We start from the raw sequence: 27,598 nt of genomic DNA, 5'->3' as shown, positions 1-27,598 counted from the left end.
TGGTTGAAACATGCACCTTGGTGAATAAATTCTTGCCATTTTGGAAGACCTCTGCCTACTGCCATCTTTCTGCCACTCTGGTCACACAACCTACAACAAATCCATTAATCTCCTCAATGCATTTACCAAGAGCCTGTACGGGGCCTCGGTCTCCTGGTGACATTGTAATATATATCTGTGTGTCATCTGTGTAGCTATGGAAACCGTTGACCGTAACCTATGATTGTTGCCAGTGGGAGCATGTATATGTTAAACAGAAGAGGTCCAAGGATGGAACTCTAGTGAACTCCACATGTAATTCTTACCTGTTCAGATGTAAGGTTTATTGACACAAAGTACGTCCTGTCCTCCAAGTATGTTTTGAACCAGTGTGGTGCAGCACCAGAGAGGTCCACCCAGTGGTATATTGTGGTCGACTGTATCAAATGCAGCACTGAGGTCCAGTAAGACTATCACTGACATATTTCCATCGTCTGTATTCAAACATATGTCATTAATGACTTTGGTCAGAACAGTCAGTGCTGTGGTGCCGTCTAAAACCTTTACTGGAAGACATCGTAGCAGTTGTTTTGTGTTAACAAGTCATTTAGCTGATGAAAAACAGCTTTTTAGATGATTTTACTTAGAAACGGAAAATTTGAGATCGGCCTGTGGTTGTTCTTTATTAAGGTTATTGTGGTTGTTATTTATGTCTAGATTGTCCCTTTTTAGCAGAGGTTTAATTACAGCTGTTTTTAGAAGCTCTGGGAAAACGCCTGAAATTAAAGATCAGTTCACAATCTGTAATGGATCTGGCTCCAGAGTCTTTGAGACCTTTTTAAAGAAACCTGTGGACAGGATGTCCAAACAGCAAGAGGAGTTCAGCTGACATAAGATGTCCCCCAGATCTTTGCTGCTAATGGGATTAAACTGTGTCATGGTGTTTAAACTGTTTTTCATGGACACAGTACGTCTGCTTAACCTGCTGGTGATGAACCAACTGCTTGTCTGATACTGTGGATTTTGTCTGTGAAGAATTTAGCAAACTCATTGCAGGCCTTGGTGGAAAGTAGTTCAGGAGCTACTGACACATGAGGGTTGGTTATCCTGTCGACAGTATCGAATAAGGCCCGAGCATTGTGACTGTTTCTGCTAATAATGTCCTTCATTCCTCAGTTGTAAATGATGAAGAGTAAATTTTCTCGTTATACATGTCATAATAAACCTGAAATGTTTTTCTCCATCTGTGTTTGGCTTTCTGAGACTCTTTTTTTATTTTTCAACAGTGTGGAATTTTTCCATGGAGACTTTTTTTCTTTCCAGAGACAACCTTCACCTTAATAGGAACAATGGCATCCATAATAGTTAACATTTTAGCATTAAAACTAGTGACACGCTCATTGATTGAAGCCCCTGTCAGGGCAGGTGTTAAAGAGAAGACCTGGCTGAACACTGGTTTCATGGGCCTCATGTACGAAGTGTTTGTGTATGCACAAAAATGTGGCATACGCTTGTTTTTACAGCAAAGTTCTGATGCATCAAGAAAAATGGCTGTGGAAACGTGCGGTGCCTCAAACCAACTTCACGGCTGGTGAATGTGCATTTCTACAGCTGTTAATGCTTTGGTGAAACTTAAAGGCGATGATGAGAAACTGTTCCAATAAATAAATGCTAAACAATTAGTCCTCAGACTGAATGATGTGCACGATGGAGACACGTGAACAATTAACACCATTGAGCAATTAACACACCCACATGTCTGCCATTACATGAGTGGCTATAAAAGCATGCACAAAGTAGAGCAAAAAATACCGTTAAAACCATTAGCAGTATTAGAAGACGTTGTAAATGGGCAATCCATAAGAGCAGGAGACAGGGAGGATTTACTGGCACATGATGACAACAGGCTAATCAGCTGTTTTAGGTTCCTCCTGGAACTGTGCGCAGAGCTGCGACCGGCCTTGGAGCTCAACACAGCGAAAATGCACAGCCTGTGCCCACACAGGTGCTGACCACACTGGGGTTATAGCAACTGGAGCATCCCAGAGGGAGCTGGCAGACCGATCGGGACTGTGTCGGTCAACCCTGAGCCGAGCCTTGCAAGCCGTGTGGGACAGAATTATCCATTTCAGCCAGGTATATCAAATTCACATACAATGCAGCTGAACATGTCAACATTAAAGCACAATTTGCAGCGACAGCCGGTTTTTCTAATGTAATCGGGGCTGCACACACATTGCCATAAATGCGCCATCACATGATGAATTTGTACATGTCAGCGGGAAACATTTTTTTTTGATCAATATACAGATCATATGTGATGTGCAAATGCAGTTAACTAACATTGTGGTGAGGTGGCTTCATACAGTCTGAGTAACAGCATGGTTGGGAACAGACTACAAGCTGGCACTGTGGATTGATGGGTGGCTTCTTGGTGAGTAAATATATTTGTGTTGTTGTCCTGAAATTATTCCACATATTGCACATGTCCCCCCAAATCATCATCATCATTGCTGTTATTTTTGCCAGTTAAACTACAGCTTAAGATCTTTCTAACAAGCCCTGAATATCTCTATGTGCAAAGTACAGTACACCTGTTAATAACCCTGTGCATAAAGTGTAAAATGTCTTAAGTAGCCTCATCTTTTCCCTGGTAAACTTATGCACTAATTTGCAACAATAGCGTGTGCTCCATGTAATAGTGTTTAGATTGAGTGTTTACTTTGTATGCTTGAAATTGACCCCAGGCAACTGTGGCTACCCATTTAAGAGCTGGATAACCCCTCTCACCAACCCACAGAGGGACCACAAGCGAAGGTACAATGTCCTCCATTCCCGCACTGGTCAGTCGTTGAGAGGACAATCGGTCTGCTAAAGGGACGGTGGTGCTGCCTGGACAGGACTGGGGGTATGCTGTTGTACAGTCCCAAGAACGGCGCCGTGGATGGCGTGGGACGTCCTCCATAATGTGGCACACATGCCAGAGTAGCATATCCCGCCACCAGACAAACCAGAACCTAGACCCATTAATGTGCCACCGACCTGGGAGGCCATTCGGGCCAGGCAACATTTGATTTCAACCATGTAAAAGAGGCAAGGAAGCAGAATACACTTATTCACCAACACATTTATTGATTCACCAATATTTATGAGGATGCCATTGTTTGCGCTAACTATGTCTTCTTGTGACTCCAGCACAGCACGAGTGCGGACACAGCCAGTTGGGCGGACAACAGCAGCAGCAGCAGCAGCAGGTGGTAGCTGCAGTGTGCTGTGCTGGAGCTGCTGGATCAATCCTGAGTCTGTGGAACATGGCTGTGTGTCATCCTGTGTTTTTAAAATAATAAATTGAGTAATCAAACATCAGTCCAAGTCTTTGATATCGTCTTTGATATGCTGGCATGTTAACATTTACCATACATACAGCATTTACATATGACCCTTTATCTTATAGGGTTGTGAGCATGCTATGATATGAACACATTTGTTGTGAGTTACAAATACATGAGAGGTAAACAGAGTCATCCATGTGCTCCCACCACCCCCGAGAGTCTGTTGTCACTCACAATGACTCTGTTCAAACAGGGTGGGCCTCTCTTGTCCTGTCTCTCTGCCTGTTTTGGATAAACTTTGGCAGTGGGCAGCCATCCTCCGCTTCACATCCACCTTGATGTCAGACCACTTCTTTTTAACTTCTGCCTGTGTGTGCTTCTCTGACCCCACAGCATTGACAGCCTCATACACACTTTCCCACTTACTCCTCTTCCGTTTGCCGCTGATGCTGGTGGACAGCGTGCCAAAGAGCACTTTTTTGCACGTCTCTACTTCAGCAAGTAGCGCTTCCACTTCGCTTTCCATGAAATTCCTTTTTTTTTTCTATCACACTCATTCTCTTGTAATTTTCAGTTCTGTTCTGCAGAAAGGGGAATCTCAGGTGCGTCTCATTTAAATATGATTGCGTATTTAAATGGGGGTGTGAACAACACATGCACTCAATTCCCCGTTGATTGGGATGTACAAAGGAAGTGTGCTCGGATTCACACAGGTGCATAGATTCATACATCAGATTTTCTGGATTTGAACGTACACCATGTTTTGGTCGGAAATGCATGCAAGTCTTTGTACATGAGGCCCTGGTTTTTTGTCATTTTTAACTTCTGTTGTTTTTCCTGTTTTATTTAGTAGAGTTGTTTCCTCTTGTGTATTGTTTCTGCTTTACTTCCTGTTCCCTGCTTCCAGTCATTAATTGTGACACTTGTTTCTTGACTTGTAATTGGTTCCTCTATACATATGCTCCAGGTTTTTCTTTTTTCATTGCATGTATGTTAGTTGTTAGTCATTTTGTTGTGTCAGTTACTGTTCCAGTTTTCATAGTTTGGTCTTTTCTTAGTTTAGTTTCCAGTGTTCTCTAGGGATGGTGAAATCGAAGCCTCACAAAACAATGAGTCACTTTGACACGACTGCCATGAGATCAACTTACTGCGTTGGCACATTGATCCAGTCAAAAAGAACTCCATCTGCTGGCTGCCTGCTTGTGATGCATTTGAGGGGAATCGTTGATCTGATCTGTGACTCATCTGAAAATATTTCCTACTTGTGATGTTGAAGGCACCGTCGACTCCGATCTCAAAAACTGAGCTCATTCAGCAGTTACCCTGGCAACCCACAGATGTTTGATTTCCAATAGTTAATATCATTTTAATGTGATGATTTCCTTCAGTGTGAAATGAAGACTACAGTGTGTGCAGAATTATTAGGCAAATGAGTATTTTGATCACATCATCCTCTTTATACATGTTGTTCTACTCCAACTGGTACAGGCTTGAAAGCCTACTACCAATTAAGCATATCAGGTGATGTGCATCTCTGTAATGAGAAGGGGTGTGGTCTAATGACATCAACACCCTATATCAGGTGTGCATAATTATTAGGCAACTTCCATTCCTTTGGCAAAATAGGTCAGAAGAGAGATTTGAAGGACTCTGAAAAGTCAAAAATAGTGAGATGTCTTGCAGAGGGATGCAGCACTCTTAAAATTGCCAAGCTTTTGAGGCGTGATCATCGAACAATCAAGTGTTTCATTCAAAATAGTCAACAGGGTCACAAGAAGGCGCAAAATAACTGCCCATGAACTGAGGAAAATCAAGCGTGAAGCTGCCAAGATGCCATTGGCCACCAGTTTTGCCATATTTCAGAGTTGCAACATCACTGGAGTGCCAAGAAGCACAAGGTGTGCAATACTCAGGGACATTGCCAAGGTAAGGAAGGCTGAAAAACGACCACCACTGAACAAGACACACAAGATAAAACGTCAAGACTGGGCCAAGAAATATCATAAGACTGATTTTTCTAAGGTTTTATGGACTGATGAACTGAGAGTGAGTCTTGATGGGCCAGATGGATGGGCCCGTGGCTGGATCAGTACAGGGCAGAGAGCTCCACTCCGACTCAGACGCCAGCAAGGTGGAGGTGGGATACTGGTATGGGCTGGTATCATCAAAGATGAGCTTGTGGGACCTTTTCGGGTTGAGGATGGAGTCAAGCTCAACTCCCAGTCCTACTGCCAGTTTCTGGAAGTCACCTTCTTCAAGCAGTGGTACAGGAAGAAGTCAGCATTGTTCAAGAAAACATGATTTTCATGCTGGACAATGCTCCATCACACGCATCCAAGTACTCCACTGCGTGGCTGGCCAGAAAAGGTCTAAAAGAAGAAAAAATAATGACATGGCCTCCTTGTTCACCTGATCTTAACCCCATAGAGAACCTGTGGTCCCTCATCAAATGTGAGATCTACAGGGAGGGAAAACAGTACACCTCTCTGAACAGTGTCTGGGAGGCTGTGGTTGCTGCTGCACGCAATGTTGATCGTGAACAGATCAAGACACTGACAGAAGCTATGGATGGCAGGCTTTTGAGTGTCCTCGCATAGAAAGGTGGTTATATTGTTTTTGTTTTGTTTTTGAATGCCAGAAATGTATATTTGTAAATTTTGAGTTGTTATATTGGTTTCCCTGGTGAAAATAAATAAGTGAAATGGGTATATATTTGGGTTTTGTTAGGTTGCCTAATTATTATGCACAGTAATAATCACCTGCACACACAGATATCCTCCTAAGATACTAAAACTAAGAAAGCCCCACTCCAACTTCCAAAAATATTCAGCTTTGATATTTATGAGTCTTTTGTGTTCATTGCGAACACAGTTGTTGTTCTATAATAAAATTAATCCTCAAAAATACAACTTGCCTAATAATTCTGCACACCCTGTAGTTGCTAGCAAAATCTCTGTAAAACCTTTGCTTTACAATGTGATTTAATCCATTTTAAAGCATTGACTTATTACCAACCTCAATCCCTTCTAAATCCCCAGGACCAGTTCAACACGCATGGATGACATAACGAGGCCTCGGTTGGTGTGGTCATGTGACTTTTATCATGCTGAATCAACATACTGGAACAATGCTTATGATATTTCCATGTGATAAGGTCGACACAGACCCGAGCAGACGGGCTTAACCATGACATCACTGGTGGTCTGGTGTTCTGTTGAAACGTGCTACTACATGCAGAACGCATGGACGATTCCACAGTGTAGATTACTGGATATTTAAAATAATGAAAAACTCAAAATAGTTTAAAGAATTTATAATACACAATTTCTATGAAAATGCATATAAATATACAAAACAAGTTTATTTTACAACACAAAAGTCTCACAACACCGAGGTACAACTGTAATGTGACAATTTAAATTAACCCATCAAAGTATGCTACCTATGGAGGTAAGATGATCCAACATTGTAAATTACCCTATGAAAATGTGCTACCTCATACAGTAATCTATACTTGTGCAGGTAGGATGCATTGACCTACAATTTCTGTGAAAATAAGTAAAATACATAGGACTACATGAAATTAAAGTTATTAGTTTATTTTATGAGGTACAGCTGACTAAAGCCTCACAACACGGATCTACCGCTGTCAGACACAGACTAGAGAATAGTATGGATTTATGGGTGTCCTTACTGCTCACTGAAATGACATTTTTGTGACATGCATAGAAGGCAAAGTTATGGGTAGGATGAAATGTTAGAAGACCTTTTAACTGAATCTTTATTCTATCACCATCCGTCTCCTTGAGTCCAGCATTTGGGTCCTCCCACCTCGTTTTTTGTGTCCAATCCATGACAGCAAATTAATAACAACAATAAGAAAACAAAAGCTGCAACTCATTCATCTTTTCATCTTACAAAACCAATGTGGTTTTCTCAATAAGAAAAAAATTGTGTTAAGTTCACCCCAGTCCTCCATTCATTACACTCAGCCTCTGCAGCAGCTTAGCAGAAGCTCCCTCTCTGGTAAAGGCAACATAAACTCCTTACATTTACAAAGTAAAATATTGTCTTAAGTAAATCTGAATGTTAAAAATCATGTACAATCAATTTTTAGAACAATTACAAATGGCAATAATGAGAATCACTCTGAGCTGATGTGACCTATTGAAGAGCAATGGCTGGAGTGAGAAGAAAACACCTTTTAGCATGAAATTGGCATGTTCTCCCCATGTATGCATGGGTATTCTCTGGGATTTCTCCCACAGTCTGTTATGTTAGTTAGTTATTTGTAAATCCTGCATGAGTGAGTGTGCTTGTGCTTCCCTGCAACCCTGCATTAAAATAAGTGGGTAAAGATAATGGATGGAAAACCAGCTGTTCTAAAAAGAGTTGTGTCATGATCTTTCATCCTTTTTTTTTATTGAAATATTTTAAAACAGAAGACAAGAATGTGTTTAAAACACAAGTCTTTCAAAAGCCTGTGACAGAACTTATATTTATGAAATTTGGTTAGACATCTATTTAATATTTAAACACTTGGCTGAATACAAGAAGTTCATTTGGATAACTTGGGCTACTGAAGCTGACCCTTTCTGAATCAGCTTCATTATCACCAAAGTTGAGGAAACATCTAAAGCAAGTTACACACATAAAGATTATCGGGTTGCTTTTGTCCCGATTTTGCCTCTTCCCGACCAAGGACGTCTTATAAGATTTTCCTATAAAATGATTGTGTTAAAGGTCCCATATTATGCAAAATTCACTTTCTAAAGGTTTTCTAATAGTCACGTGTTGTCATAGCCTGCGCATGAGGCCCAAAAATGAGAAAATCCTGTCACCTCCCTAACTTGCTTGCTCCACTTTTTAACGAATGTGTGCTCAAATGGGTGACTTTGAGATCTTTGCCTTTGTGACCTCATGAAAGGAAATAACCACTGCACCCGGTAGTGGATACTGCCATTGACCCTCCACCCCAGCTAACTAACCTTGCCCTTTAAAGTCACCGAGCGAGCGCCAGCAAAAGCCAGATCTTTTCCCAGAGAGGGGCGTGAACAGGCACCACTCATGAACATTTAAAGGTTCAGACACAAAAACAGCCCGTTCTCATCAGAGCTCACTAGAGCCACGTTTGGAATGTCTGGAATTAAGGACCAAGGCTGAATTTGTTGTTGGAACTCTGACACCCATATGACATTGTTGAAAAAATGTATAATATGGGACCTTTCAGAGTGAATTTGTCCCAACAATCTGCTCCAAAACAGGTCGTGGCCGACAATTGAAAATACTGAACATGATCAGTATTCACGAACAAAAATCTTCATGTGTGTGAGGAACGCCGACGACTCCTGAGTTGTGACAGTGTGGATGGTGACGTGGAGCAGAATGTAGCCAATCAGAGAGCGGGCTGACTGGGGAGCAAGGAAGGATATAAAGATTGTTTTCACGATGTCTCCAGTCTGTTATTTTTTTCAGTTGTGCAAGGGGGTCCGGCACTCAATATGCCCGTAGTACCCCCCACAGGAGCCCCCTTGGGGAAAAGGTTGAACGCCTTCTCCAACTCCACAAAGCACATGTAGACTGGTTGAGCAAACTCCCCTCTACGACCCTGAAGAGGGTGTAGAGCTGGTCCACTGTTCCATGACCGGGACGAAAACCACACTGCTCCTCCTCAATCTGAGGTTCGACTACCCGGCAGACCCTCCTCTGCAGGACCCCTAAATAGATCTTACCAGGGAAGCTGAGGAGTGTGATCCCACTTGTAGTTGGAGCACACCTTCTGGTCCCCCTATTTAAAGAGGGGGACCATCACCACCTACCAGTCTAGGGGAACTGTCCCTGATGTCCACGCGATACTGCAGAGGCGTGTCAGCCAAGACAGCCCTACAGCATCCAGAGACTTAACCTCCTGACTACCAGTAGTATAAATTTGTCCTCTGTGGAGGACATTTGTAAACCTGAATATCTCCATCCCCCTGCACGCTATTAAACCCACTCATTTTGTTCTCTAAAAAGGACATCCAGGGCTTTTGAATGGTACCACATTTATAGGGGTGGGGCTTTGGGAACATCCTGTTTTTCTTCAAGGAAAATGGCATTCATTACCACAATCACATTTCATAAGAAGAGGAATACCTTTCCTCTGCATAACTTCTTTTTGTGCAAATGTAGTCCTGAAGTATTATTGTAATATTTCTTTATGATATCTCTTGAGAACACATTAAACCATTTTCTAAATGAATATAACAACATTTTACCACAACATTTAAGAGTTTGAGAATTGTCTTCTGTAGTGGACATTTGTAGCTATTTCCTGAATTTTGTTCTGTATTTTTCAGTTAAGAAGAACGAGTTTCATTGTCAGAGTTTTCTCATTACCCTTCAAACAGTCGGGGGAATAAAGAAAAATATTGATTAAACATTTTTTTTTTCTGGTAGTCAGGAGGATAAGGAACTCTCATCCAGGGCCTTGCCACTGAGGAGCTTTTTAATCACCTCAGCGACCTCAGCCCCAGAAATGGGAGAGCCCATGCCAGGGTTCCCCGACTCTGCTTCCTCATTGGAAGATGTGTCGGTGGGACTGAGGAGGTCTTCGAAGTATTCCCTCTACCGACCCACAATGTCCCGAGTCGAGGTCAGCAGCCCCCCCATCCCCACTGTACACAATGTTGACGGAGCACTGCTTGCCCCTCCTGATGGTGGCCCAGAATCTTCTCGAGGCTCGATAGGACTCCTTCTTCAGCTTGACAACATCCCTCACTGCTGGTGTCCACCAGCAAGTTCAGGAATTACCACCATGACAGGCACCAACAACCTTACGGCCACAGCTCCAGCTGGCCGTCTTAACAATAGAGGCACGGAACACAGCTCGCTCGGACTCGATGTCCCACGCCTCACTCGGGACATGGTTGAAACTCTGGCGGAGATGGGAATAGAAACTTTTTCTGACAGGGGAATCCGCTAGACATTCCCAGTAACATATCCCCCCCAACCATCTGAGCCAACTCACCACCAGGTGGTGATCAGTTTACAGCTCCGCCCTCTCTTCACCCAAATGTCCAAGACATGCGGCTGCAAGTCCAAACTACAAAGATGATCTGCGGCCTAGAGTGTCCTGGTGCCAAGTGCACATGTGGACATTCTTATGCCTGAACATGGTGTTTGTTATGGGCAATCCGTGACGAGCACAGAAGTCCAATAACAAAACAACACTCGGATTTAGATCAGGGGGACCAGTCCTCCCAATCACGCCCCTCCAGGTCTCGCTGTCATTGCCCACGTGGGCATTGAAGTCCCCCTGCAGAACGAGGGAGTCCCTGGAAGGACTCCAAAAATGGTGAACTGCTATTTGGTGCATAAGCACAAAGTGCATGACCTTTCAACTTACAGAGAGATTGGTTTTCACCAATCTAAAGAGGAAAGACATGAACTTGGCGGTTAGAACACATTTGTGAATCTGACAGAGGGTTTTTGTTAAAAAACTTCTTAAGTACAACTTAACAAAAGATTAAAGAAGATTTGGTAGAAGAATCTGATGAATGAGACCCAATGCTCTTATGTTTCTTCTGGCAATAAGTTTCTGGAGCCAAGCTGGACGCTGGAGGGAAGAACCAGGAAAAGATAGTGTTAAATGAGATGAAGATGAAGTATGTTTGTTGTGTGTGTGTGTGTGTGTGTGTGTGTGTGTGTGTGTGCGTGTGTGTGTTTGAGCTCCATGCCTGAGGCAAATGGGGAATAAAACAATGGGGAAGCTGAGACGTGATGGGTTTCCCCTACAGTCTCCAGTTTGGCTGAGACAGACAAGCCAAGCATTGATGACAGGGTATTTGTTCACAGCCTGCTTGTCATGTGCAGGAATAAAAGCCAAAGGGCACAATTATTTTTGACTGTACACAGAGTCCACAGTGTTGCAGAGATCCATATATTAATGAGATGAAATAAAATCTGCTTGTTATAGAAAATCAGCATTACAACTTTTTTAACTGAATTATGGATGCAGAAGAGAATCTTTTGTCGGGACTGATGATGGGATAAGTGCCGATATGTCTGACCCTACAGAACATAAATGTTTCTGATGAAAATATTTATAAAAATATCCTGAAAATAAAAAATCATTTCCCCCCACATTCGTAATGAAAATTTGACTAAACTTAAACCAATTACTGGGAGGAAACATTGCTGTTTAAAGACTGTTTCTTTTATTGAGACCACAAAGGAAGATACATGTCCAGCTTCTCACTGACACTGAAAACTACCATCACCATGGTGAGCCATGGTGGAGGTTCAATTTATCGAATATAATTTCACCGCAGCCGCATTTACACTGTGAGAAACACTGAGAATGTTTTGTTCATAAAGTCGGGTATTAACCTATTATTTGACTGTCCTCACAGTTACACATGAACAAAGTTTGTTTTTCTTGTTGCATGAACAAGACTGAATGAACGAGAGCATTTTTAAAACTTTAATGTAATTTCTACTCTTTTTTTGCTTACTGTCGTCTTTCAGACTTTTCCAGATCATCCTTTTGTCTTCTTTTCTCAGGAGTGCAGACAATCAGGAAGATGGACGGGACATAACTGGGGACAACTCTGGTCCCGGGGCGCAGTAACATTAAACCACTGCAGTTTGCTGCATTGCCTTATTGTTTTTTATAAATAGATTCAAAATGAGAGCAGCCCACCAGAAGTACATGGAATCTGGGACTGTCTTAATAATGTGGAACAACCTTTTAATGAAGCTCACATGGAACACCAAAATCAAATGATCAAACCTGTCTGAGATCAGGCTTGTTCAGCTTCGGCTATATGCAGCGCAACACATTGGTTGTTTCAACCCTTTTTACTGATGCAAACTCCGATTTTCTGACAGGACTTACATGTAATGCTCCTAGTAATGAATCCATTTCTGTGTTAATAATAGGCCACAATATAATTCAAACAGCTTTGATATTTCATATTGCAGTTAGGCTAATCTTTAGTTAGTTATTACTAACAACTGTATGTTATCTAACACATGGGCAATAATTTCACAAATCCTCTTCATGATTTGGATTTGTTTCATTCAAAGACACTTACAATAAAAGGACTTGTTGGTGTGTTCCCACCTTCCCTCATGCCACTTTTGCGCTCCGCCCTCATGTTATCCACAGCCACCCACACCTTTGATAATAATAATAATAATAATAATAATAATAATAATAATAATAATAATAATAATAATAATAATACATTCCATTTATAGGTGCCTTTCAGACCCCCAATACAAATAAATAAACATTAAGAAGGAGCAGAACTGAAAAAATTAAGTGGGAATTCATCAAATCATGTCCTGTGTAAATATTTGAAGGGGCAGGATGTAGCCCACATTTACTTATTTATTGGTTGAACATTTACCAGATTGCTGACCTTTATGTTGCACCAGGCAAATAACATTGTGTCTGGTAAGATGCTTCTAATAGTGTACTTCAAGTTCATGTAATTAGCACCAACAGCTTACTGTGAACAGTCTATTATTAGATGCACCCCGGAGCAACAAGGGCAAGGAAAAACTCCTTGTTACAGTAGGAACTTGATCAGATCTGCACATTGTTCAGTACCTTTCAGCCCATTTTTCCAGACAGAGCTGTTTTAGCTCGGTCATATTCCCTGGATGTGTTTAGTCTATGACTTTTTTTCAGGTCATAGCATCACTGTTGGGTTAGGATCTGATGACTGACCTGCCAACTTTAAAACAGAGATTTAAACTAGTCTATCACTGGCTAGTACCTACAAAAACTAGGCTACCTAAACACACAGATAGCAATGACATTAAGCCATTACTGAAGGAATTATAATCTTGCTGCACAATTGCGTCATCCTGAAGAAAAATTAGTATCCCCTCGGCATTGATTGCATCTGCAGTGATGAAGGCAAATGCCTCAAGATCTTCCCTCCTTGTAGTGTGTGTAGTCGTCAGATTTGGTTACGTTGCTTTTATAGTCCGTCCCTGAAGCCTCACGAAGTTCTTATCTGACCAAATGTTGTCTGACGGTAGATAGACGCAGTCTATGTGGATGGGCATATTGTTTATGGTGATCCTAACAGAAGGAGAAACACACGCTCAGGTCCCGGGAGGACACAGTATATTTTAATGGCAGTTAATGTCTTCTGTGGTGTTTTTTTTAACTGTTTTTCAACATGCTGAATATAAATGTAAAAGCAAAAAAATGCAATTATTGGTTCACCTGATTATTTTTGCTTGTTTTTATATGTAAAACTGCCTGTAGAAGCTGAATCCATTTAATCCCATTCAGCAGCAGTCATGATGTTTCCAGCCTCAGCCGTCAGATTGAGAGGTTAAAATAATGTAAAAAGAACTTATCAATAGATATAGCAGCATAAAGGCCGACCAGAAGAAGAAAACAGAATTTATTACTAACAGAAGTTTGTAGAAATAACATGCAGATCAACAGTGACCAAATCTTTTCACATCTGCACATCATTCTCTCAACTCTTGGCTTTCAGGAGAAAAAATATTGGCATTGAAACAAAAAAAAAAAAAAAAAAAAAAAACCGCTTTAAAATTTTTAACACATTCAACTCATGCCAGCATCCGTCACTTATGACGGCGAGACATGGACGTGTCTAGAGACAACATGGAACAAGCTGGCTGGCTCTATGGATGGATCTGAGGGCGTCACACCCATGGGGGGTGAGGATAACACTCACACTCCACTGGTGAGAGGAACACCTGCACTTTACCTGCGTTTTTAAAAATACTTCTCACATCACATTAACACTTTTTTATTGATTGAAAGGTTTTATTTGAACAAAAGACAAACTAAAAACAGGAAAACTGAAGGAAAAGTAAACTAAGTTTTTGTCCCACCCCCTTAGCTGCACACCATCTACTGCTTTATGTGTATTTCATAACATATAATATCAAAAGATCTTTGGATCAATATTAATAATAATAATTAAAATGCTAATTTCATCATCAGTTACTGGAATAATGTATTCAATAACCAAAATTATAATACATGCAGTAATAATAATAATAATAATAATAATAATAATATGACCCCTAAATCACTGCCCCTCGTTTTAATACTTTTGGATGACCATGTTCTTATAAGATGATTTAAATAAGTATATATTTGGACATGGCCTCTGTTTGTCCTCCATCCCACAGTTTAACCCTCATACAGACAGAAAAACTCGTCCTTCTGCTTCTCACCAAGCGCATTTTGAATATTACATTTAAACTATGAGTGGTAGTAAACGCTCACTATTTTTATATACGATCTGTGCTGGATGATAATGAACCAGGTTGTGAAGCTTAAGTAACTTTGATTGTAAAAACAGAATTTCTGTTATCAGAACCCAGCTTTGTGTATGATACAGACGGTCCTTTGTTCCAGTACTAACAGTGAGTAAAGATCATTTTTATTATTGTTTCCCAGATCTCTATACAGTAGGTGAAATATGAAAGAACTATCAAGCAATACAGAATATGGAATGAATTGCTGCTTTATTTTATTTGTGTCTGATGTGGGTAGTTTATCATCTAGTATCACACCCAGGACTTTAATTTCCTTCACATATTCAATAATTACATTATCAATTTTTATATATTTATTATCATCCTTTTTATAATTACCAAATATGATTACCTTACTTTTCTATTCAGCAATAATTTATTACTATCGCCCTTATTTTTAATTGATTTAATTATTTATTTAGAATATTAATTACATTCTTTTGTTCTTAATTTACTTAAATTTCTATACAGATTATTTTTTCTTTACACAAGCATTTTGTAAATATGGATAAGTTTTATATTTATAAATTTTATTAATTACTTTAACTAGACAGTTTTTATTATATAATGATTTAAATATATCAATACGTTTATTATATGCCATGTCCACATCGTCCTCACTGTAGACAACATCCCAGTCTTCTGACATCAAATCATTTTTCAGTGCTGTGATTGTTTCCTCTGTTTGTAATCTCTTATAAAACTTTACTTGCTTTTCTTTGGTATGTGTTATGATTATGTGTTGATGCCTTTTACTATTCTAAATATCTGTAATGTCTTTATTTTATGTAAAGCACTTTGAATTGTCCTGTACATGAAATGTGCTATACAAATAAACTGCCTTGCCTTACTTTCTCTCATTACTGACATCAAAATATACAAATACAGGTATGAGGTCATTAATGTCATTGATTAGTACGCCATCATATTCTGTTCAGTTTTATTAGTGACATATTGTCTATGAAGGTTGCACAGTGTGTTGTGTTTCCTGAGATTTTTGAAAACAAGGTTAAGCTGTACATCGTTGGTTTATGTTGCTTTGACTTCATAAAATCTATATTGGAGTCTCCCCAAATGAAAACATCTCCTCTATCCAGTTTTTAAGATATCCAGGTCTGATCCTGATGCTCTATATAAACAGCTTATTCTTTCCATTTTCTATTGTAATCTCAGTTATTAAACCCTCCATCATTTCATCACTGTTGTTGTTGTTGTCATACTTGGTGTTAGTTTACTTCTTAAATTTTGTGGATTGTATTTTTTCTTCCTGAGAGCCCTGGCTTCAGAATTTTTCTTTCTCAAATATTCAGATACATACAGTCGTTCCTCTCAGTTTTCTGGTTTGTCGGATCAGATCAGTTTTTGCTTTTCTGCTGTTGAACCTGACAACAATCACCGGTTTTGTTCTTTTATAGTCAACACATGACAAGCGGAAGTAGTCTTACAGTCCACAACAATGCTTTTTAGTCAAAGGATTTACGTACTTGTTGCTCAAGAGTGAATGCTTCTTCTTGTGTCTCATGCTCAGTTCTGCACAAACGTCACAGTTCTGGTCGTCTCTGTGTCTGCAGCCTCCTCCTCCCTCTCCTGTTGTAAATCATGACGGCTGTTAGTGATCAGCTGATCGTCTCTCTTGTTGCGTTTATCGTTCAACTGGGAAGGAGGAAACAAGCGGCACATATTTACCCAAAAGTATTGTTTTTGGGTACACAAGCTACTACTAAGCTAAATTCATCAGTCCCATGTCAGTCAGATGTTACTGTCACATAAAGAATGAAACATGTTGATAACAGCAGCCTATTTCAGTTAGATATTGTTTGCCTTTGTTTTATATAACGTTTCAGTATTAATGAGATTTGCTAGTGGAACAGCTGTAAATGTACTGTCATCAGACAGCCATGCATCTGTCTGAAGATTGGCCAGGTTCAGATATCTAGCGAGAATTGAACAGTAAAGGAAGCAAAGGGATGTCTTCTCCAGATGTTGGACACACAGGTTTGATCATTTAGGGGCCATGAATGTGTTGAAAGAAATTATGAACAGGCTCTAAATTACAAATCAGAGCAGGACCCTTCTCTAACAAAGTAGCTGATGTCTGATGACAGGGTTTATACTTCATATATGCAGGGGCGGGTCTAGAAAAAAAGATGGGGGCCAGGCAGATATATTTTTTAAGGTCTTGATTTTATGTAATATTAAATTGATTATTACAACTAATGTGATCATCTAATGTAAAAACACAAAGAAAAACCCAGTAGCAGGCTGATCTGCAAGACAACAAAAAGACAAACGTTAAAATGAAAATGTTAAAAATTTAAATAAACTGGTTTGCTAGGAGTATGATTAGTGGGCGGAATCTTATAGTACCAGTTCTGTTGGAAATTCCCTTCCTAGTAAGCTCCCCAGGAAATTATCAAGGTATATACTAAAACTAGTGATGTGAGGTACTACACCAAGTCTTTGGAGCGTATCATTTCTGAGCGACATCGTTGGTTACGTCCAAAGCCTCACTCCTCTGCATCACACTCAGACGGCCAGCAGATGGCGATCTTCTGGAACGTATCAATGTTTTGAGTCGACCTTGAGGCAGTCGTGTAGGTGAGGGTGTGGCTATAGGTCGGGATGGTGAGGGTGTGGCTATAGTTTGTAAACTGTAATCTTGTTGCGTTCCCACGGCCAAATGTAACCTTACCTGAGAGCCCGAGTATCAGCCAGATAGCGATAGATGCCTCAACTACGTAATGACGCCATCACAGGGCAGCACCTTCTTTAAAGTAGAACAAACTCAGAAACAAAGGCGGAGAATGGTGGGCATTCAACAGTTGTTCTTGGCGGTGCTTCGCAACGCCATTTTAAATGGAGATTTAAAATGGTGTTATCACTCAATGTCAAGAAATCTAATTTTATTATTTTTAGAAACAAGAACAGGAATTACACTGCAGACAAAGCCAAAATCTATATCATTGATAATCCACTTGCACAAGTTTCACCAGCAAAATTTGTAGGTGTCTATATTAATGAAAAGTTATGCTTTAAGAATCATTGTGAATTTGTTTGTAAGAAGGTTTCTAAATCATTGGGCATTATAAAAAGGGTTAAACATTATTTAAAAAGCAGCCCACTCTTAACCTTATATCACAGCTTAATTTACCTTTTCATTTCTTACTGTAATATAATTTGGGCCAGCACTTACCCACCAGTTCTTCTTATTTAGCTTCAACTAAACTGTTATTTAAACAATTGCAACTACTCCCAATTTCTAAGGTCAACAAGTACCAAACAGGGGTTCTTATGTATAAAGTGATTTGCCTTCTGACATCTCTTCCTATTTCTTTTCAAAGTTATTTTCAGTCTAATTGTTGCTATCATGCACATCTTACAGGAAGTAAGAATGACTAACATTCCTTTCTGTAGGAGCAATGTTGCTAAATTCTCTTTTGTTTATCAAGGTGTGATGCTGTGGAAGGACACAGGGGAGTAGTTGTCAAATATAGCGAATATATATATATATATATATATATATATATATATATATATATATATGCAAATCACAATAAATCACATGAAGAAAATAAAATCAACAAAAAGAAAACATGTTGCTCCAAACAAGGTGCCATTCCTTTGTTTTTATGCCAGGTCGCACGCGAAGTGACCTTTTGTTCAACCAATCAATGGATAGCAGTGTATTAAGTACCATCCTTCTGGGTTGGACTGGTTAGACTTGAGCATTAAGACCTGCTGTGTGAACGTAGCCAAAGAAAGGAGATGATAAAATTACCTTGAACGTTTTGGGAGGACAGGGGTTGCTGTTGTGGCAGAAGCACTGGAAACAGTTTGATTGTAAAGCAAAGTGTCAGAAATCAGCTGGATGGTGGAAGAGGGTAATAGATGGTGTTCATTAGTCTGAACAGTTTGGGACAATTCCTGTGTGGAATCTTATAAAGGCAGACCTTGAATCAACCACCACAATAACTGAAATAAGCCTTCAGTCCTCCAACTAATCAACTGTTTGGAAAAATTGACCAGATATTTCTTAAATGCATCAGATTTAACCCAACAACAAGGCTAGGGAGATGAAAATTAAAACATCATAAATGTCTGAACACCCTTTGCTTGCTTCACTTGGCGTGTACAGTGTGTCACACGTGTTCTCATAAATATGAATAGAAGTGTTGTGCTTCCATCCAGCATTGCGTGATAATCTGTGTGCTGTTAAAGATGTGTGATGTCAACCAGAAAGGCCTCTTTACATCCATGTGTTTATACTTTTCTTCTTTTTGCCCAGGGACTCAGTACGTTGCCATGTAATCATGTCTCTTTGCCTTCTCTTCACTACTTTCTTCCTCTCTGTCCACTTTCATTTTCATCTCTTTTTTATTTTCCACCTCTGATCTGTTCACTTCTTTCTCTTTTCTGTCTCACAGCCTCACTGATTAGTCTTTTCTATCAGTCGTCATTGGCTTTATTTCTCTCATTATTCCCATGTTCCATCTCATCCACAGCTCAGCCTGCTCTCATCTCTCTCCCTCTCTGAGAAGTTTAACCTACTTACAGCACAGCTGTCTGATGAATAATGGAGGAGAGACAGTTACTATCAGCAGGATCCCACCTTTGATCTCTGCTCCTCCATATTTCTCTTCTGCCTTTCCTGGAATATTTCTGCTCTCCTTTGTTTCTCCAAGCCTCCTTTTCCCTTTCAAATGCATCTCTCCCCTCTGCTTTACGTTGTCATGAAAGCTTTATAATGAAAGAATTTTGACCAATAAATCTTATTTCTTGTGACATTTTCTTTGAGTTTTCCTATTTAGTGATCAAAACCTCAAAATTCCCAGTTGCCCCTAAATGCAGCACTCTAACCTGAGATATATTTTACTGAAAAGCAGTTTTGTTGTAAAGATCCAACAATAACTCTCCATTTCTCTTCTTGACGCATCCTGTGTTAATGAAGTTACAGCTGCTCCGTGCATATAAACATGGGGGCTGTTCTTAACCCAAAAGAGCCCGACGTGACATATTTGTTACACACAGTTTCTGAGATATTTTGCTTCAATTTATGGCATAAACTTTGCTCAAAATCCTGTTGAACACAATCTGATACTTGTCTTCTGTCCCCTAATAGATACCCAGAAGCATAAAAACACATTATAATATTTTTAAACTATCACATGGTATTAAATGGTAGATAACCATTGTTAAAGGGCCAAATAAAGACCTCATATAAAAAAATGGACTTTTCTTATCATTTTTTCATGGGCTGGACCTTTATGGGTTAATTTAAAGAGGGACTTTTGCTTCTGCTGCCTCGCGCTGCTGCATGTTATTATTGCATATTAAAGTAAAATATAAGAATATGGCTCACAACCAGCTGGGGCCAACTAACAGGACATCCAGAGTTTTTGTGTTCTATTGAGTTATGTAATGTGACATCTGAACAATAAATGTGCATGATCAAGACATTTGTGAGACAGATTTCAGATCTGATACATGACCTTTTAAACTAATAATTGTTTAAATGTGATTAAAAGCAGCAAATTATTTGTAAAGTTGGAAGGATGTGTTGGATGTGATGTTGGAAGGATGCACAAAATGAGGCTTCTGTGCTTAAACATGCAACATTCTACAACTTTCTTCTTCTTCCTTCAGAAATATATGTTCAGTCTGGGGGGTTAAAACAGACCCAAAATTTATCACAGCGGTCAGTGTGAATGATGCAGCCAGAGCAAAATTTCAACCAGTCTTTCTTTGGTATGTTCAAGCTTTCTGTCAGCATATGAATGAGGAAAATCTGAAGTTAAAATTGGGATTTTAGGGTGTGTTCACATCTGGATAGTCTATGAAACCAGTGTTTCTAAATGCTAGTCCTCAGGACCCACTGCCCTGCATTTAGAGGTAGCCCTGCTTTAACTGTGGTGAATGAAATGAATGGCTCATTAATAGAAGTTCATTCATCTGAATCAGGTGTGTTGGGGTACGAACACGTCTAATGGGCAAGACACACGCGAGGCAACCAATGACAGCGACAGGCGAAACTCATCGCCACCCTTATGAAACCGAACACACGGGAAGCAACAAACAGCAGCAACGGCGGCAGTGTCACGCATCGCGCTCTGAGATCACTTTTCTCCAAGAAATTTGATTGCTTATGATGTTAGAGGGAATTTTGACATTTTCAGACCAGCCATGACAAAATATGACAGAGTCAGAAGATTTTACTCGAATTGACAGAATTCTTGCTGTTTACTTTAGAAATCCTGAGTTCATCCAAGTTTACAAAATCCGTAACTTCATGGTGAATTTCAGCATTTGATGGCAGACCTCAAGGCTGATCCAGATAAATCCAGAACCTACGTTTGGACAAATTCACCCTGACGCCACGCGGCTGCCTTTTTATTTACATGTTTGCGTGAAGTATGTAAAGTATGGGAAAGTCAGACACAGCTAACAAGATCTGTTCTTCCATGTTGAAAGAGTTTGCAGACTGCGCTGGAAAGCCTGCTCTCATTGGTCAGTACCTAAAGCCCCTCTCTGATTGGTTGTGCTTCCATGTGATAGCAACAAAAATTGAAAACTTTTCTTTTTTCTTGTGTCACATCAAAAGCCCTGTGTGCACGTATACGTGAACGAACGCAACATTTCACATGTACGAATGTCGCTTGGCTGGAGGAGGGCAGTGATTTCGTCTCATCGCTCAAGGGTTAGGGATGGTTGTTGGTATTCACTGGGATTTTCACACACAACCGTCTCTAGGGTTACCATAAAATGGTTTGAAGAAGGAAAATATTCAGTGAGCAGCAGTTGTCTGGACCAGAATGTCTTGTTGATGTCAAAGGTCAGAGGAAGATGGGCAGACTGGTTGGTGATGATAGAAAGGCAACAGGAACAAACAACTGGTTTCAACCAAGATCTGCAGACCAGCATGTCTGAACACACAACACGTCCAGCCTTGAAGCAGATGGGCTACAGCAGCAGAAGACACACCGGGTGCCCCCTGTCAGCTAAGAACAGGAAACTGAGGCTACAATTCACACACACTCACCAACACTGGACAATAGAAGATGGAGAAACGATGGTGGTCTGATGAGTCTCCACATTCGGATGCTAGGCTTAGAATCTGCTGGAAACATCATGAAAACATGGATCCATCCTGTCTTGGATCAACGCTTCAGGCTGCTGCTGCTGGTGTAATGGTGGAGGGAGATTTTTTTGGCCCACTTTGGGCCCCTTAGTACCAACGTGTCCTGGTTTAACCACCACAGCCTACCTGAGTATCGTTGCTGACCATGTCCATCCCTTTATGACCACAGTGGAGCATCTTCTGATGCTACTTCCAGCAGGATAATGCACCATGTCACAAAGCTCAGATCATCTCCACCTGCTTTCTAGAACATGACGATGAGTTCACTGGACTCCAACGGCCTCCACAGCCACCAGATCTCAGTCCAGTAGAGCAGCTTTGGGATGTGCTGGAACGGGAGATTCTCATCATGGATTCAGCAACTGTGTGATGCTGTCATGTCAATATGGAGCAAAATCTCTGAGGAACATTTCCGACACCTTGTTGAATCTATAACATAAATAATTAAGGTAGTTCTTGAGGAAAAACGGGTCCAACCTGGTACTAGGAAGTCTGACTTGATACGGTGAGTGATGAGTGTATTATTGCTTGTGGGTGTGAATAGTTAACTGAAGAAAAGCCAACAAATAAATACACTAGTTTAATTTCAAAACAACCTAGGAACATGGTAGTTTTTAACAGTGGGATTCAGCAATGCAGCTTCCTGTTTCTGCCACTCAGCTGCAGCCCTGAGGCAAAGAGCAATAAAACATGTCTTTCTCTCGTGAGCACACTTATTGAAACAACACACTCCTAGTTGGAATCTGGAAAAAATGAAGGACCCCAGAAATCAAAGACTAATTTCTCAAAACAGAGAAGCATTTTTACAAAGCAGAAACTGTGACTTTTGCATTAACTTTTACCCTCCACGTCATCTCCATCCCCCTCAAACATCTCAGTTCACACTTTCCTTTGTCTTTGTGTGCAGGAGCTGATGTCGCTGTCCGGATGTTCTTCGTGGGATTTAACTCCTCACTGCTCTGTGGAGATATAATTCAGTTATATTTGTTTTTATACTCCGTAGATTTTTTAATGCTGTGAACTTTGTGCAAAACTTTGAGCATCTCACATAAATTGAGTTTTTTTCTTACATATTTAGACAAACTGTGTGATCATGTCTGAACAAATGTTTGAAAGAAGAGAATTTAGTTAATAGAAGAACAGCAAAATGACAAGAAGCTGAAAGAATATTTTCCTCTTTGATGAATCTGTGACATTGACCAAAGTTAAGTCAGAGTTTCATGCTTTCATCCATTACTAACTTGTGGTCATGGCCATGTAATGAACTAGTTTTACAGATGTAACCAGACTTTTCAGTTGCCTCCTGATCTCCACCATTCTGACATCAGCTTGCTACATTTTTAGTTTTATCACACTTCTATACTTAACCCTTTCACACCTACAGCATGCATGGCTGTATTTACATCATTAGATTCAGTTAAAGCTCATAAACATGTGGAAACTGCAGGCAGGTGTAGTGGCTGTGAATAAAAAGGTGTTCCCCAGCAGAGCACTTCCCTCTCGGACTGCAGGCTTACTGGTGGTTCCTTGAGGTTCTAAAAGTAGAACGGGAGGCAGAACCTTCACTTATCAGACCCTCTCTGTGGAAACAGCTACCAGTTTGGCTTCATATTTAAGATCAGATTTCAACTTTTCTTTCTGATAAATCTTATAGTCGGTCCGGCTTGGTGACCCTGATCCATCCCTTTAGTTCTGCTGCTATAGGCTGAGGCTGCTGGGGGACGTCCCATGATGCACTGGGGCTCCTCTCTGCTCTCCAGCGTTTCTCCTTTTCTTTCTAAGCAGGTATCTGGTTTAAAGTTATGGTGCTTGTTGACACCTCTTCCCTTGCTATCCCTCACTGGTCCAGATAGATAGGTGTCTTTACTGGCTCTGGTTCTTCTCAAGGTTTTCCTTCCTGGATCAGGGTCTGCTAGAGATTTTCCTTCCTGGTTCTGGTTCAGCTGGAGGTTTTATTTCCTGGTTCCGGTTCTGCTGGAGGTTTTCCTTCCTGGTTCCGGTTCGGCTGGAGGTTTTCCTTCCTGGTTCCTGTTACGCTGGAGGTTTTCCTTCCTGGTTCCGGTTCAGCTGGAGGTTTTATTTCCTGGTTCCGGTTCTGCTGGAGGTTTTCTTTCCTGGTTCCTGTTACGCTGGAGGTTTTCCTTCCTGGTTCCGGTTCAGCTGGAGGTTTTATTTCCTGGTTCCGGTTCTGCTGGAGGTTTTCTTTCCTGGTTCCTGTTACGCTGGAGGTTTTCCTTCCTGGTTCCGGTTCAGCTGGAGGTTTTATTTCCTGGTTCTGGTTCTGCTGGAGGTTTTCCTTCCTGGTTCCGGTTCGGCTGGAGGTTTTCCTTCCTGGTTCCGGTTCTGCTGGAGGTTTTCTTTCCTGGTTCCTGTTACGCTGGAGGTTTTCCTTCCTGGTTCCGGTACAGCTGGAGGTTTTATTTCCTGGTTCCGGTTCTGCTGGAGGTTTTCCTTCCTGGTTCCGGTTCAGCTGGAGGTTTTCCTTCCTGGTTCCGGTTCAGCTGGAGGTTTTCCTTCCTGGTTCTGGTTCTGCTGGAGGTTTTCGTCTCCTCGTGCAGCTCAGGATGGAGGACTGAATCAAAAGGAAGATTCAGTGTTGGTTTCTTTAACAAGGTCTTTTTTGTGAATTGGTTTATATTAACACAGTTAACATATTTTCACTAATGTGGATTTAACTGTATTATAACTGGACCACAGTGAACCGTATTGAATTGGACTGTGTCTGAGACGACCTTGCTGTGAATTGGCGCTTTATAAATAAAGTTGAATTTAGTTTAGTTATGTTTTTTTGTTAAAAAATATATTTTATTTTGCTTTTGTTCAAATATTCATATTGTCATGCATGGACCCCTCAGAGACAAGAGCAGGTTAACAGATCTTTATTAAGAAGGACACAGATAAAGGATCTTACTGAAGCAGACCAAGGTGGAGCAGACGTGGAACACCAGGGAGCCTGGAAGGCAGCAGGAGAGCGTCCATATAGTGCGTAGGGTAGGTCCGACCAGGAATGACTGTGGACCTGGAGCATATAAGGACTGATGAGTGAAAGGGAAACAGGTGTGGCTGATCTGGAACAGGTGTGGGCAATCAGGGGTGTGATCACAGAGGAAAGGCAGGAAAGGCTTGGGCAGACCAGGTAAGGGCGTGACACATATATGTTGGATGGAAAACTTCTTCTTGTTATTTAAGTCATAAAAAACCTACTAAAGTTTAAAGTGGATCATTTCAAGTGTGTTGAGTATAAAAGTTAGTTTGTTCCTCGTTAGAAAAGAGACCGTTGTTCATGTTGTTGTCATTTTAATGAAAAATATCAATAAAAACCAGTCCTAGGAACATTTATGATTTAACGCTTTCAGTTGCGCGTATATTCAGTTTAATTAAAAAATTAAAAGAATTACACTTTAACAAGAAAAATACATTTTTAGGACAATACACCTTTCACATTCTCATATTTAAGGTCCTGTTTCTCGTTTCCTGGGGGGGTCATCTACTGCACCATGTTGTCCTCAGGCAACACCGCAATTTCTGGCCTGGAACATTTCCTAAATGCATCCCTTTGAAACGATGCAATACTTTAAAAAGTAGGGAAGACCATGGAGAGCCAATAACAAATTTGCCACATGAAGCCATGATGAAACCCTTCTTGATGGACTTTTTCAAAGGAAAAGGATGAGCTATTTTTCCTCCAGATCATTCACCATGAATTTGCTTTGATCTTTATAATTTAGCTGAGATAAATGTAAGGTCAGGTGGTGCAGTAACGTCATGTTCTGTGGGACATACTGTTACTATTACTGTGATCTTGTCTTATTTACTCATAATTTCCAGACATTTTCCTCCTTTTACAGAATGAGTTCAGTCAAATTCTCTGCCTCTAGAAAGAAGAGGGTAGAAATCATTTCCAGTTGAGCATGATGATGGCAATACATGTCAGAAAAGTGACAGGAAACATTCATTAAAATCAAACTACAGTCATCAAACTCTGGCATTTGACCCCAGTTTTCTGTTCAACAAATGTTTGTGATCTTTGTTTTTATAAGTAGTTTCTGAAAACTGGAAAATTCCACTTCATTTTCATGGGTTGTTCGCCAGTGGTCCAATATTTCCTCCAGTTACCACCTTTAAAAAAACTGCTTTTTGCAATACTTTTACATTTTAAATTGTATGTGTGATAACTTGTTGAACTAAGTGAATATTTTACAAGGTAATTTTATTTTTTTATTTTTTATTTAAACCTCTGTTCCACTTATGCACGATTGACAATATATCGCCTTCAGTCAACTAACCCCAAAATACTCCAAACATTGTTGTCTTTCCTTGCACCATAATTCATGCAATTAGGGGTTAAATAGTTTTGTTTAATTTGAAACAAGAATATGCTGCTAAATGTTAACTAAAATTATTTAGTAGTTCAGGGCTGTCTGGTTGGTGTTATGTGTTTTTTCCAGCTTTTTTCTTGTCTTTGTCTGGTCATATTTTAGCACAGAAATACATAAAATTATTTAAAATAAATAAATAACTGGACATAAACACTTAGATCTGAATTTAATCATTCAGCTACTATGAATGTCATGTAAACAACAGACACAACCTGGAGATCCAAAGATTCTCTGCCTCTTTGTCATCCTGTCTGCACGTTCATACCAAACCTTTTTATCTTTTATCTTTGTTTGAGCTGAGCTACAACAGCAAATTAAAGCAAAGTAAAGACACGATGGTTCAGATGGTTTGGCATGGAGCCATTCCTGCTGATGTCAGCATTAGGTATGTGTGTGTGTTAAAAGAGGAAGAACAGACTGTGTTTCAGGCAAGTCAGAGGATTGCTGAGCTTAGTGATTCCTAAACTGTTTGTTTGGGCTGTAGATATAAACCAATATGTCACTGTTTGTGCGTGTGTGTGTGTGTGTGTGTGTGTGTGTGTGTGTGTGTGTGTGTGTGTGTGTGTGTGTGTGTGTGTGTGTGTGTGTGTGTGTCTGTATTTGTGAGGATCAGATAGTTTCAAGCAGCGCGATTCTAACTTATGTTTAGAGTTCAGGTAAGCACTTAGTTAGGGTCACTTTATGAATATCGGGAAGTGTTAGGATTAATGAAGAAGACGCATGCACAGCAGTATCAGCACTAATAAAGCTCTTTAGGTTTTTTACTTTCCAGGGTGCAGAGGTGAAGACTGGTTGAGATTGTTAGCGGACTGTTTTTGTTCCTGACTCCTGCAGATATCCGATGTCTCTTGAGCTGATCTCTTATGTCAGTTTCAGGGATGACTTTCTAGTTAAATCTCAGTAAAAATTTACTCATCATCTTCTGTCTCTGGAACTAAAACTATCAAAACTAAATTTACAAATACGCATTTAACTGATCTATTTGGACAGAATCAACTCATTTTAAATGGCAGAATTTAGTTTTAGTTTTGTAGGGATAACAACTTTTACTGGTTCCCACAAAAAAAAAAAAAAAAAAAACGGATGGAAACTCTGTACCATGAAAACAGAATGCATTTTGTTCCCCAGTGTCCAGACTTCGACAGTAGCCATGTTAACATGGACACAACTATGCTTCATGTAAACATGAAAATCCGATCATGTCATTTGAATCAAAATTTCGTTCTAGTGGAGAAGAGTACGTTCTGCTGTTCGTTGTTCCGATCAAAACAAGCGGTAACAGTTTTCTTAGGTTTCAGCGTAAGGGATGATGATGTAAACCAGCCTGAAACATTATCCATGACGTGACAACTTAGCAGCTACTTGGTCCCCACAGGTGTATATGATTGTGTCATCTACATACAACAGAGTTTCCACTTCATAACACATTGATAGAAGATCATTCATGTACAAACTGAACAGCGGCCCCAATA

The 27,598-nt window shown here is 40.2% G+C and overlaps 1 long non-coding RNA gene across 1 annotated transcript; it reads right to left on the bottom strand.

The window, feature by feature from the left end:
* LOC121631384 lies at positions 1-27,125 on the bottom strand. Its single transcript, XR_006008730.1, has 3 exons — positions 27,115-27,125; positions 12,344-12,348; positions 1-109 (listed from the first exon to the last, which is right to left on the bottom strand). It is a non-coding gene; the product is annotated as an uncharacterized LOC121631384 (long non-coding RNA).
* Positions 27,126-27,598: the final 473 nt, after the last annotated feature.

The sequence above is a fragment of the Melanotaenia boesemani genome, chromosome 2, assembly GCF_017639745.1.
Source record: "Melanotaenia boesemani isolate fMelBoe1 chromosome 2, fMelBoe1.pri, whole genome shotgun sequence".
Lineage (NCBI taxonomy): Eukaryota > Metazoa > Chordata > Actinopteri > Atheriniformes > Melanotaeniidae > Melanotaenia > Melanotaenia boesemani.
Note: the sequence above shows the minus strand (reverse complement) of the source record. Positions and strands in the feature narration are given on the sequence as shown.